Below are 15049 nucleotides of genomic sequence, written 5' to 3'. Positions count from 1 at the left end.
TGGACTTTAATCTTGAAATAGGTTTCCCTCCATAAGATTGGGATGTTTAATCATGTTCATTTATTTTCTTTAAATGTCATCCTCTTTCTGAGATTTATAAACAACTTATGGCATCCTTTTTTGGGAAGTTTGTGCAGCATACAAATTGTCTATATTAACGAGGTTCTGCTGTGATCATGACTCATTGTAGAACCATGTTGTTTGTTTACTTTAAGTATGTTTATTAAAAGAGTCCTATGGTCGCTCTTGACATTCAGTTTAGTTTTGGTATCTTTGAGATTGTGACAAAAACAACTAATTTGTAAAGAATATAATTTGATACTGTATTTTTTGTTAGTTTGTGAGTGCTAAAAGGAAAATACAAGGAACGTATTTAAGATTTTTATACAAATTATTTCTCCATGGTTAATATAAACCACTGCACAAAACTGCTGTAAGCTGAAAATTAACAAAGCATGTTGATTTATTTATACAGCTGCTTTTGGACTTTCTAATAGTGTCATTAGTGCGTTAAGGGTGGGGGAACGGGAAATACAGATGTAATGAAACTTCAGGAAATATTTTGGAAATTTCACTCATAAAATCAGAAAATTCAATAGCGAAATTCAACGAAACAGGGAAGTAGGACTTTTATAGTACATTTTATGAGCTTAGTGTAAATTTTGATCAGTTTTTTCCCCTGTTTGTTTGATTTTTACAGTAGAGGTAACACAGGTATTAAAACTGGTTATATATATATATATGTATATACATGTATATGATGGCAAACCATTCACTGACCAAGGGGGATTTTCTTTGTGTGTTTGTAAATGATATAAATATTCATTTTTCATTAGTGAAGTTTAATATATACATGTATACTTGGAACTGTGAATACTTATATTGACAACTTTACTTGTTTGCTTTAATGCTGCCGGTTTTGATCATAAAGAAAAAACCAATCTAGTCACCAAATTGTTTTATCACCACATATAAAAATCATCCTTTTTCTAACCACACACTGTGTCGTGTGTCGATACCCAAGGTCTTGTTATTAGACAGAAACTAAGGTAGCTAAACTGTATAGTTAAACCAGACTATTTAAACTTGATAGTCATGCTTGTGTCTTGTTACACTGCTACATGGACTGGAGCAGATCATGCGTGATTCACAGAATGTAGTGATATGTTTCAATTTTAAACTGTGATTGTGCTGATTCTGTTGTATTTTTACACTAAATTTAGATAATGTGTTTGCTGATGGCTTCTATACTGCAGGATTTTCACTGACAGTATTTCTTTGATGCAGACAAAATGAAAATTTCCTACTTAAGTGTCGCTGAAAATAAAAATCAGAATCCGTTTATTAATGAGATATATTCTGTTTTACGCCTTCAGAAGGACAAAGTCCCCAAGTACTGTAAACATACTTAATATGGCACAAGCAAATTTTAGTTTATTATTCCATTTTAGCAAATTAGCACAATGATATATTTTGCATGTACAACAATGACTTTATGAATGGGATGAAGAAATTGCCGTTAGCGGAATCATATTGTAGTGTAATATGTCAAGTGCAAAAAGAGCTTAAATAACTGCTAAAGTATGTATGTTTACAGTGTTTGCCATACTTTACAAGTGATCTCCTAGACTGTACTGAATCTGTTGTTGTCAGGTGGGAATAAGTTTTTTTTTTATTCAGGTTTCCAGTTTTCTGTTAAGTTTTCAAGTTTTTCCTGTCTGTTATTTCTTTTCCCTACATCAATTCTTAACCACTCAACAATATAATTTCAATGGGGGTATTTTATTTTTAAAAAAAAGTTGTTAAACAATGCTTGGTGGATGTTTGTTTCACAAATTCTGTCATGTTCAGTTATTTTTTAAATGCTGTAGAATTTAGTAATTGACATGTGATGAATAAATATTTTTGATGATGAAGATATTCTGTAGATTTCTGCAATGTTGCATTTTTCACGTTTAATAATTTTGTAACACCTGAATTTGACTTCTCATGCTTTTTAACAACAACACCACTATTTTAGCTTTTAAACCATAAAATGATCCAGATTTTTTAAAGTCACCATCTTCAAAATGTTTTGTGTATTGCAGTTGTAGTTAATTTCAAAAACAAATGTTATTGAAGTTAGAATAGGTAAGTATAACCAGCAGATCATATTGTTTTCTTCAGATTTTATAGTATTTTCTGGGTCATATTAAGGATTTGGTTTTCCTCAGTGTTTCTTTTTTCGCTTAATCAAAAATATGTTGTAACTGTAGAAGGCAATGGAAAATATTTGGAATTTTGAAAAAAATCTGAAATGTTAAATTAGCTTTGCTTGCTTAATATATAATAATGTTTTCAATTATTGTTGTTTTAAAACTTAGAAAGTAACTTACTGTGACCTGAAGACTTTAGAATGTATGCTACTTTGTTGTGACCAGGAGACTGAAAAAAGTATGTTACATTATTGTTACACGGTTACTTTAAGATGTTTTTTACCTTATTGTGAGATAGAAGACTTAAGGATGTATGTTACCTTACTGTGACATAGAGACCCACAGATGTATGTAACCTTACCATGACATGAAGACTTAAGGATGAATGTTACCTTACCGTGACATGATGACTAGAGGATGAGTGCTACAATAATGTAACATGAAGACTTAAAGATGTATGTTACGTTACTGTGTCATTGAGACATAAGGATTTATGTTACCTTATTGCAACATGTAGACCTCAGGATGTTTGATACCTTACTGTGACACAGAGACAAAAGGATTTATATTACCTAACTGTGACACAGAGACTTTAGAATGCATGTTAACTTATTGTGATATGCAGACTTCAGGATCTATGATACCTTACTGTGACATGAAGACATAAGGATTTGTAACCTTATTGTGACATGTAGACTTAAGGATCTATGTTACTTTACTATGGCATGTATACTTAAGGATCTATGTTGCCTTACTGTGACATGTAGACTTAAGGATGTATGTTGCCTTACTGTGACATGTAGACTTAAGGATGTATATTACCTAACTGTGACATGTAGACATAAGGATGTATGTTAACTTACTGTGACATGTAGACTTAAGGATCTATATTACCTTACTGTGACATGTAGACTTAAGGATGTATGTTACCTTATTGTGACATGTAGACTTAAGGATGTATGTTACCTTATTGTGACATGTAGACTTAAGGATGTATGTTACCTTACTGTGGCATGTAGACTTAAGGATGTATGTTACCTTATTGTGACATGTAGACTTAAGGATCTATATTACCTTACTGTGACATGTAGACTTAAGGATCTATATTACCTTACTGTGACAGGTAGACTTAAGGATGTATGTTACCTTACTGTGGCACATGTAAGGGCGTTATTAACCTATGCTACCTTACTGTAATTTGAAGACATAGATATTTGTGCTTCTTTTACTGTGAAGGATGGCTTAAAGCAGAGTTTACTTTTAACTCAGTTAACATCATTTAACTGGGGAGGAAGGGTATAAGTATTATAGAATTTACTTGAAAACAATGTGAAATATGTCTAGTATTAGAAGTCATCAATTACAGACGAAGTACTATATATCAGATGAACAATAATGTATTAGGAAGTTGTCATACACCTTATTCATATTTTACCCTTTATCTGCCCTAGACTCCCATATCACCCTGAGGCATTGGAGGCCTAGATAAACTCATAAGAATATCTAATGATAAACACAATAAGCTCATATTTCAGTTTTTTTTCTTTTAAATTCTACCATGAAAAACAATGATAATAAACAAATGAGATATTTGTAGCACATGCGTAATATTGTGTCCAACAGATATTAATGCAGATGAGGTGCTGTGGTTGTGTTTATTTTCTATTGTCAGTTTTTTCCCCCTACTCACATGTAATGTGCCATACTTTCTCTGAATAAATCCGCTGTAACTGAAAGTATTTTTGATAAAAATACAATTACACATAATACTTCTTGAAGTTTCACCAAGTATGGACATTACACCAGGCACATGTCTATCACTGGACTTGAACGTTTTCACTGCAGCCTGAATATCGGATGTAAAATAGGGTTACCCCCTTAACTTGAAGTTTGTATTACAGATACATATTTTTTTTTTTTCGTCAGCTCTTGAAACTTGTTGAAGTTTAAATGGTAAAAAAATTAATGCTACACAATTTTTTCTGTCTTATTTCTGTTTGAGATTTCAGATTGTGAAAGTCTGTCATTCATAATTGTTTTTTAAAAAAAAGTTAATTATTTTGCATATCTGTGTGAATGATCAGAGTTCTTCTATTAAATATTCTGTTTCACTTTGGTTATAAAATATTTATTAGCTCTTCTTTTGCTTAATGTGATAATGCTTTTGAAAAATATGCATCAGAAATTAAATAGGTTAAACAAGTATAAATAGACAAACAGTAAATCTAGCCCTACCACTGAAGTTATGTGGTTTTTACAAAACCAGCTCTTTGGTCCCCAGAAAACCATATGTTTTGATAAAAACAACTATGTCTTTGGGGTTTATGCTTAAATAAACACGAGCTACTGAAAGGGTTTATTGTATGTAAATCATCTTTTTCTCAAGAAATCAGACCTTGATTTCTTTTTACAAATATTAACATGAAGAATTTAAATTCTGTACTGAAATCTAAGGTGAATAGGGTTAAATGTCCTGGTTATCATTTTTTATGTTGTTAATTTCTTTTAGCATGTTGTCATTTATGTAAGTAATGTATGTATATATGATTATGAATTCAACTAAAAGATTGTTTTAAAAAATTCAGTCATATCATATGTTGATGTTAAAGTGAAAAGCAAGTAGAAAATTTTTAATTTTAATATGCAAATTAAAACAGTAACTCTAAATTCTTAATGCTACTTGTATGATATTATTCAGAATTTTATGGATCATGCTGGTGTAAAACTTGGAATTAAATTGATTTAACACAATGTAAATCAACTTCTATGTTTTCTTTAATGGTCTGATTTTACACTTTTAATGATATTTTTACACTCATTTGATTTCCCTTAAAGTTTATTTGTTTTAGGGTTTGATAGGCGAGAAAATGAGGGACCTTACATGAGTGTTAATGCAATAAGGAATTTAATAAACAAATTAATAATTTGCTTTCAGGCAAGTGACATAACAAATTATTTAACGAGTTTCCTACATTTTGCATTACATTGACATGATGGTAAGATACGATTTGTTATATATCACATATTTCTGAAAAATAAGCAATAACTTGTATTAATTTCCCTGTAAGGCAGACTTATTTCAATGTGGACCATACACTTTTCACTACTCGGACAAGCAAGTGATGTCATATCAAAACATTAATTATTTATGACGTTACATATCTTAGCATATTTATGATATGGTTGTATGACATAACACAACAGGTAAATTGTGTGATATAATTGATTCTCCTCAAGTGATTAAGAGACATTTCCAACTGCTTGACTCTCCGTAAGTTATTGGTAATGAAAACTAACAACATTGATATAACCTGGTCTCGTGTTTTAAACTAAGACCTAGTCATCTTCATGCCACATTTTTTATCTCCCTATTAGTTACTCAACATAATTGAGAGTGAAATAATGATTGTAAAAAATGGGATTTAACGTTATAGAGTGAAAACAAGAGGAAATACAATCAAAAATTATAAAAACAAAGATGTGATGGAGAAAAACAGGGACTTCAGAAAATAGGGATTATCAATATAGATAGAAAGGCAACAACAGGGTCTGAGGGAACACCAATACACATGTAAAGACAACTACAGGACGTGAGGGAACACCAATACAAATGGAAAGACAACAACAGGAACAAAGGGAACAGGACGTGAGGGAACACCAATACAAATTGAAAGACAACAACAGGACCTTAGGGAACACCAATACAAATGGAAAGACAACAACAGGACGTGAGGGAACACCAATACAAATTGAAAGACAACAACAGGAACAGAGGAAACACCAATACAAATGGAAAGACAACAACAGGATCTGAGGGAACACCAATACACATAGAAAGACAAAACAGGACCTGAGGGAACACCAATACACATAGAAAGACAACAACAGGAACAGAGGGAACACCAATACACATAGAAAGACAACAACAGGAACAGAGGGAACACCAATACACATAGAAAGACAACAACAGGGTCTGAATGAACACCAATACACATAGAAAGACAAAACAGGACCTGAGGGAACATCAATACACATAGAAAGACAACAACAGGAACAGAGGGAACACCAATACACATAGAAAGACAACAACAGGAACAGAGGGAACACCAACACACATAGAAAGACAACTACAGGAACAGAGGGAACATCAATATACATAGAAAGACAACAACAGGAACAGAGGGAACACCAACACACATAGAAAGACAACTACATGAACAGAGGGAACATCAATACAAATGGAAAGACAAAAACAGGACCTAAGGGAATATCAATACAAATGGAAAGACAACAACAGGGTCTGAGGGAACACCAATACAAATGGAAAGACAACAACAGGGTCTGGGGGAACACCAATACAAATGGAAAGACAACTACAGGAACAGAGGGAACACCAATACACATAGAAAGACAACAACAGGGTCTGAAGGAACACCAATACACATAGAAAGACAACAACAGGAACAGAGGGAACACCAACACACATAGAAAGACAACAACAGGAATAGAGGGAACATCAATACAAATGGAAAGACAACTACAGGACCTGAGGGAACACCAATACACATAGAAAGACAACAACAGGGTCTGAATGAACACCAATACACATAGAAAGACAACAACTGGGTCTGAAGGAACACCAATATACATAGAAAGACAACAACAGGAACAGAGGGAACACCAACACACATAGAAAGACAACTACAGGAACAGAGGGAACATCAATACAAATGGAAAGACAACAACAGGAACAGAGGGAACACCAATACAAATGGAAAGACAGCAACAGGACCTGAGGGAACACCAATACAAATGGAAAGACAACAACAGGGTCTGAAGGAACACCAAGACAATGGAAAGACAACAACAGGGTCTGAAGGAATATCAATACAAATTGAAAGACAACAACAGGGTCTGAGGGAACACCAATACAAATGGAAAGACAACAACAGGGTCTGAGGGAACACCAATACAAATGGAAAGACAACAACAGGGTCTGAGGGAACACCAATACAAATGGAAAGACAACAACAGGGTCTGAAGGAACACCAAGACAATGGAAAGACAACAACAGGGTCTGAAGGAATATCAATACAAATTGAAAGACAACAACAGGGTCTGAGGGAACACCAATACAAATGGAAAGACAACAACAGGGTCTGAGGGAACACCAATACAAATGGAAAGACAACAACAGGGTCTGAGGGAACACCAATACAAATGGAAAGACAACTACAGGAACAGAGGGAACACCAATACAAATGGAAAGGCAACAACAGGAACAATGGGATCACCAGTACAAACAGAAAGCCAATAACTGGTAAGAGAGATCGCCAAAACGATATTGTGTTTCAGTGAACATGCATTATTATTACCAAAACAATATTTGCTCAATGTTCCTTTGCAGCAATATACTCTTTAGAACTTTTTATACTTTAATTTACCACTACATATATATACATATACAGTATTGTTTGTATTGTGTGTGAAAGAACAGGGAAAATACTATTTCCTGTCGAGCGTCCGACCAGAAATTCAGCATGAGTCCAAATAATCATGCTCCATCAGCTTAATGGAGACAACACTATGTGCAAGCCAAAGCAACCCGCTCCTTTCACAGTTGTTGGCCCGTCCCTAGATACCACCGTACTCTTGTTACTATTCTTGATAGGCATTCGTCTACATGATTATGTATCTGCATGTTTGTCCACATATGCAGGTTCCTACGATTTGTCGTTTTTGTCGACATGTGGGTTATCCAATTGTTTTGTCAAGGTGCGTTAGGTGCTCAGTTGAGAAAAGCGTGCGTGAGCGAGCGCGTGACAATATACGCGCAAGAATCAAATGTCCAAGTACGAGTTTCCCAAAATTACAACCAGCTTCTGTCAGAAACGATGATGGCAATACTGAAATTGTAGGATAAATGCCACGAGGTCGTATCAGGTGAGAATTGTTTGTCACTCGTCAGGTAAATCATGTGGATTTTCATCCTTTGTAAAGATTGGAGAGAAGTAGCATTCCAATACTATCAACAGAAATATTTCAGCACCTGTTTATGAACACGTGATTTTGGAAGTGTTACAGGGTTACAACGGATGAGTATTGTGAAATGCCATATGACTAGAAACCTGTTACTTCTGTGGTATCTAGTTTACAAACGATTTGCTCTGTCTCCGTCATCAAATGGCCAGAACGATTTGTGTTGTCATTGGTCGTCATTCTGTCGTGTTTTTGAGTGGCGTTTGTACAGTTTTTAAATGTCAAGTACATAATGAGGCTGAAATCTTCCACTGAATCTTAAAACACGATGTGTGCTGAAATGTATACGTTAAAATGTAAAAATAGTACATTGTTTTGTATCTAACGCCGTTCTTTCATTACTAGACATTAATAACAGAAAAGTTATATGTATGTTTAAAGCATTTACACAACATAACGTGATTTTTTATCAGAACCATAACGGAACTTAATAACAATGGATAAACTGTCTGAATTTACAAAGAATGATTTTCATCGTTAATAAACATTGATCTCAGCAGGTAAGTTAAATTTCATTCACAAATAGTTTAAACTAAGGAGGTCACCTTAACCCTGTAGACGGGATGTGTGTCGGAGGTCACCTTAACCCTGTAGCCGGGATATGTGTCTGAGGTCACCTTAACCCTGTAGCCGGGATATGTCTGAGGTCACCTTTGCACTGTAGACAGGATGTGTGTCGGAGGTCACCTTAACCCTGTAGACGGGATGTGTGTCGGAGATCACCTTAACCCTGTAGACGGGATGTGTGTCTGAGGTCACCTTTGCACTGTAGACAGGATGTGTGTCGGAGATCACCTTACCCCTGTAGACGGGATGTGTGCCGGAGATCACCTTACCCCTGAGGCCGGGATATGTGTCTGAGGTCACCTTAACCCTGTAGACGGGATGTGTGTCGGAGGTCACCTTAACACTGTAGATGGGATGTGTGTCGGAGGTCATGTTACCCCTGTAGACGGAATGTGTGTCGGAGGTCACCTTAACCCTGTAGCCGGGATATGTGTCTGAGGTCACCTTAACACTGTAGATGGGATGTGTGTCGGAGGTCATCTTACCCCTGTAGATGGGATGTGTGTCGGAGATCACCTTACCCCTGTAGACAAGGTGTGTGTCGGAGGTAATCTTAATCCTGAAGACGGGATGTATGACGGAGGGCATCTTACCACTGTAGACGGGATGTATGACGGAGGGCATCTTACCCCTGTAAACGGGTTGTATGACGGCTGTCACCTTTACACTGTAGACGGGATGTGTAACGGAGGACATCTTACCCCTGTAGACGGGTTGTATGACGGCTGTCACCTTTACACTGTAGACGGGATGTGTAACGGAGGGCATTTTACCCCTGTAGGCGGGATGTGTGTCGGAGGTCATCTTACCCCTGTGGACGGGATGTATGACGGAGGGCATCATACCCTGTAGACAGGATGTGTGTTGGAGGTCACCTTAACCCTGTAGACAGGATGTGTGTTGGAGGTCACCTTACCCCTGTGGACGGGATGTGTGTCGGAGGTCATCTTAACCCTGTAGACGGGTTGCATGACGGCTGTCACCTTTACACTGTAGACGGGATGTGTAACGGAGGGCATCTTACCCCTGTGGACGGGATGTATAACGGAGGGCATCTTACCCCTGTGGACGGGATGTGTAACGGAGGGTATCTTACCCCTGTGGACGGGATGTGTAACGGAGGGCATCTTACCCTGAAAACGGGGATGTGTGGTATCTGACTAATGACTTACCCTAGTCAGGTCATATAATCATTGGCCATCAAATTGTATACTCTGATCTAAAGCACACATTCAATGTAAGTGAACACGGACGGACGCAGTGAAATCGAGATACAGGTCAAATTGAAAATAAAATAGGTTGTCAATAAATATGACGTCTTGTTATGAAGATCCTTCTCTTGTCCGTTCGATCATGAGGCGATAAAGAAAATTATTTCTTTGGTGACAAAGGGTATAGTTATCATGGTCAGTGTTTGTGCACAGAGGTGATAATCTATCATTGGGCCTGCCTTTTAATTTATATGTGACATTGACCATGACCTTTGACCTACATTAGAAAAACATAATATTGATCATAACTACTGCACCATAAGAGGTAGGGCTATGATATTATCATGTCTATTCCTTGTGACAAGATCTTTTCGGTGGTACCAAAATTTTTCACTATGGTATCATGGCCATGACCTTTGACCTACATTAAAAAATGGCTTTAACTATTGCACTTTAAGACATAAGTGTTTCACATAGTGTACATGAAATTAGCACATGCCTTACACAGAGCAGGTCACTTTAGAATTTTGTTGCATAGTGTCGTAAATACGTCTTGTTTTTTTTTTTTTTTTTAACTGGAAACGTATCTCACAGCTACAGGTTAACCATTTTTTTTATATTGAATGCCTCAAAAGGCATGGTTTAACTTTGCTTTCCTTGTTGAGCAAGAAGACTATACAGTTTATGTACCGCCATCCAAAGCCACGAAAAAGAGCGGGTACACAGCATTAATTAGCACCGTGTCCATCCGCCCGTCCGTCTGTCCATCATACTTCAGTGGGTTTTATCAAAACGTCTTTGACGCAAATAAACATTTGCAAAAAGATAGCGTTATGACTTAAAAAACGAAAAAAAGATATATTTAAACAAATTAGGGTAGAAGTTCAAGTCAGAATAGCTAATTGTACGGGTATGGTCTCTCCTGAACTAGTGGAGTGTCCTTGTACTCTCCACACACTTTCTACTCGCTACTAATCCTACATTTGATCGATTTTGAGTGACTCAATCGATTCAATACAATTCAAAATTTAACGACCTAATTTGTATCTTGAATCGTGTTTTCATTAAACCCTGGTTTGATACTCTGTGTGATAAGCATTTGAACATGCTTTGTTGACATGGCTTTCAACTGATAACGTTAAATTTTCCGATCATTGTATATCACACATGCATAGCCTATAAAGAATCGATCGAATACTGTGACAAAAAAATCGTCCAATGTTTGTGCGCATTTTCTGAAATTCATGTATATGTCTGAATGAAAAATGTCAAAATTTTTGCTGTCGTTATTAATTCTAAACTAGCACTTTTGATTACAACAATGACGAAAACTGTTCAAACTATATATATCGATCACTCTTAACGGCCCGGATGAAATCGCGCAAGGTGTCACAATGTAGGGTAACGCTCAAGTACCCGGAGAAAACCCACGTAGTTATGTAGGCAATCCCATGCCATTTCACATTCGATTGATCCGTTCAGGCGAGTGTCCACTATATTATCTGGACGCCTACATTATACCATTGTATGTAAGTCTAAAGCTGTGTCATTTCCTCGTACGTGATTCCATAAAATATTTCTGCTTATAAACTGGTAAATAATTGTGTTTCGTTGCTATGTGGTAAATACTTTAATATGCGTGTTCCTATGTTTGTATCAAACGCAATTTGTGCACTATGGATATTAAAAAAATTACCAGTTGACGCTTACTAATGAGCGATATCAATGTGATATGAAGCATCCTCGTATCCTGGTCAATAATTTAATAAGTACTTCCCACCAAAGGCCAGTAAAGCAACCATGTAAAGACTGCTTATTTTCGGCTTTTCACAGTCTTACCAAAAGTTTGGAGCAAAAGACATTTATTTTTCACCGATAATAAATGGGTTTCTCTGCTAATTTCATTAGCGAGGACTTTTTTCATCTTCAAAAAAACGGCGACAAGCAAACTCCCTGAAAATACGAAACTTCAGGATATTCAACGTTGTGTCCGTATTTTTTGTTTGCCCGAGGTACATAATCTCCTAACTAACCTGTCCCGACATGTGATCCGTCCAGGTCGGTATACATATTACTATATTATTATATATGATGCAAATGTTACACGATTGACTTGTTGGTAAAATATTTGTAGACTTCTGTCGAATAGGAAATTCATATGCTTAACTCGTCTTACTCTCTTGTTCCCTTTATCTGAAGTTTTTATCAAACTTAATAATCATTTGATATTGCACTAAATCTCTCTTTATCAAATTACTGAACTCATTTAGAAACATGGATATTCAATGAACGAGGATCCTCTATATATTGAGAAATGTAGCTCTATTTGTCTCATTAAATTAAATTGAATTTTGAAACAAATTCTTTGGAGTGCAGCGTTACATATTGTCTTTCATTCCGATGCAGACTTGACAGCCGAAACGTCTGTTGACATGCCCGCCATCAATTGATTCTTGAACTTGTGGAATTCTAAGCAAACATATATATTCCATCACTGATTGCTAATTTGTAGGAGTTAAAGAAAGTTTCTAGATACACCTCATGAACAAAAAGAATTGATGAAAAATACAATCGACCCTTTTCCATAGATTTTAATAACAGGAGATAAATACAGTGATATAACTGACTTCCGGTGGGTTAATGTGGCTTAGAAGTGTGTGATTAGTGACAACTTCCTAAACAAGCGCCATCCTCATCTGGTTAACAACCAAATGACAGACAACAATTCAAGGATTTTTTTTTATTGTCGATTTTCAAGGAATGTTCTGATAAAAGGTATGATAATAGCTCTTCACACAGTCACGAGAGGGAAGGGACAGTGCCGGGTAAAACCTAGGTTCTGACCTAATTACACCCCCGAGTACAGTTTTCATATCATTCGTACCTTGGTATCATTACCACTTTCAGTAACCCGAAATTCCAACGCACACATATCAATTGTAAAAATAGGGTTGTAAATGTTACACCCCCATGGTACGGAACGTCAGCGGTTTCAAAGGCGAATGCTCTACCCACACAAATTTTGTTTTTTTAGCAGATACCCTCCGGACTAATGCTTGTTAAATTTGGCCACCCACTACATCTACAGAAGTATTTATACAATGCTTTTACAGTAACAGAATCAGTTCGTTATTCAAATTAACAGCGTTATGGTGTCCAACATACAGATAGCCATTGTATTAGGAACGGCCTCCCTCATTTTGTGTGAGAATCACGTATTTTTATCAAACGGGAAAACCAAGGATATGTTTCGGTATCCATTTGTACGAAATAGAAACGGAACTTCAAAAAATTTTTTAAATTCTCTCATTGATGCAAAATTGCGCAACCATAAATACATATATAAGCAAGATTTAAGACGTTTCTATGATCAAAGCAACCATATGCCTGTAGCATCGTTACAACCGTTGAATATGCACGATTTAGACAAAAAGCGTCTGCGTCTTGAGCCTACTGGAGCAAAGAAGACAGTATCGAAACGCCATGATTATAAAAGCTGTTGTGAATGTTGCAGAACGTAAGTATCGATATTACAATATTATTTTCTTATTTTTATGCGGTTATTAAATACTTTGCTGTTTAACCAATCCGTTTAAGCTGAAATGAATAAATTTAACGAACATTATTATTAAATGGGTAATCGATTTTTCGTTCACACTTATCAATCTATCAGTTTTTCTTTAATTCATTACATTCAAATAACGAAAATAATACTGGATTTATTTTTTCGAGAAAGTCGATCGTAAAATTCTGCTGAAGGTTTGTTTTTCTCTGTGTGTTATAGTGACAGTACATCAAAGAAATTCAGACTGGTTTTCTGTTCTATTTCTGTTAACATACTGAATTTAGCGCAATGAAATTTAGCGCATAGTTCCTTTTGGGCAAATTATTTGTTATGTTACAACATAAAGAGACCGCAATTATCGCGGTCATATTTTAGCGTACTGCAAAAAGAGCGAAAATAAGATTATCGCTAAATATATATGTTTACAGTATGGTTTGTACTAAGTTCGGGTGTCACGTGCTATTGATTAAGACTTGTTGGTAAAGTCCATATTAACGACATCGTTGCATGCTTTAAATCGTCTGTTGGTTACTTTGATCAGGAATGAAAAGGTATATATATCTCACGGAAAATTAATTTGTGGACACCGGATATATCTTGTTTATTAACAAATACAACATTTTTGAATGACGTTTATTCAATTATGTTCTGGAGATATTGTATATTTGGTTCCGTTCCACATAAAATCTGTGGTTAGTCTCTACGATTGGTAGATTTGTCTGACAATGTAAAAACGTGCAGACGATCAATAATCGTGTGATATTTTTATGGCTTTTGAGTTGTTTTTTTTGTAAAGTGGTATCATTTTGTGTAAAAAACTGACTGTTGTCGTGTAAAATTAAAATGGTTTACGTAAATGAAACAGCGTTTGATTTATCGCAGTTACGTAAACAATGTCAAATAACTTTGTTGGACTTGATTTTGTAGCATCGATTCATGCTTTTGGAAAGTAGACAGTCAGTGAAATCGGGTTTTTATGTTATGCCTGAATCGACAAAGTCTTACATGGTACAATTTCTCTGATTATAGCAAACGTAGATGTGAATGTTCTCCGTTTTTAATACATACATATATATGTACTGGTTTTATGTATTTTGTTCCATCGACCATTTTTTTTGGTCACACCATATTTTAACTAGTTAGAGTTCTTTTCATCCTACTGGAATAGTTTGGTTCTGAACATGAAAGGTGATAAGTGTCCACCCGGCCTGTGTAAATGAAACAGTATCCACAGGCTTTGCAACAATGTTCTTCCAAATCAAAGAATCTCTTTATTTTTATATGTAAAGTGACATGAAGTGAGAATGCAGTGCAGAAGATGACAAAAATCCAGATTCCGACCACTTTATACGTCAAACTACTGTTAAAACTTAAGTTATTACAAGTATCAAAGTTCACTGTTCGCTTACTTAATCAGTCGCTATACATTCTGGAGACAACGATTCAGATCCGGTATTTAATGTTTTTGACTT

This window comes from Ylistrum balloti, unplaced genomic scaffold (assembly GCF_031769215.1).
Source record: "Ylistrum balloti isolate Yb309-2 unplaced genomic scaffold, AGI_CSIRO_Ybal_v1 Utg371440, whole genome shotgun sequence".
Classification (NCBI taxonomy): Eukaryota; Metazoa; Mollusca; class Bivalvia; order Pectinida; family Pectinidae; genus Ylistrum; species Ylistrum balloti.
Note: the sequence above shows the minus strand (reverse complement) of the source record.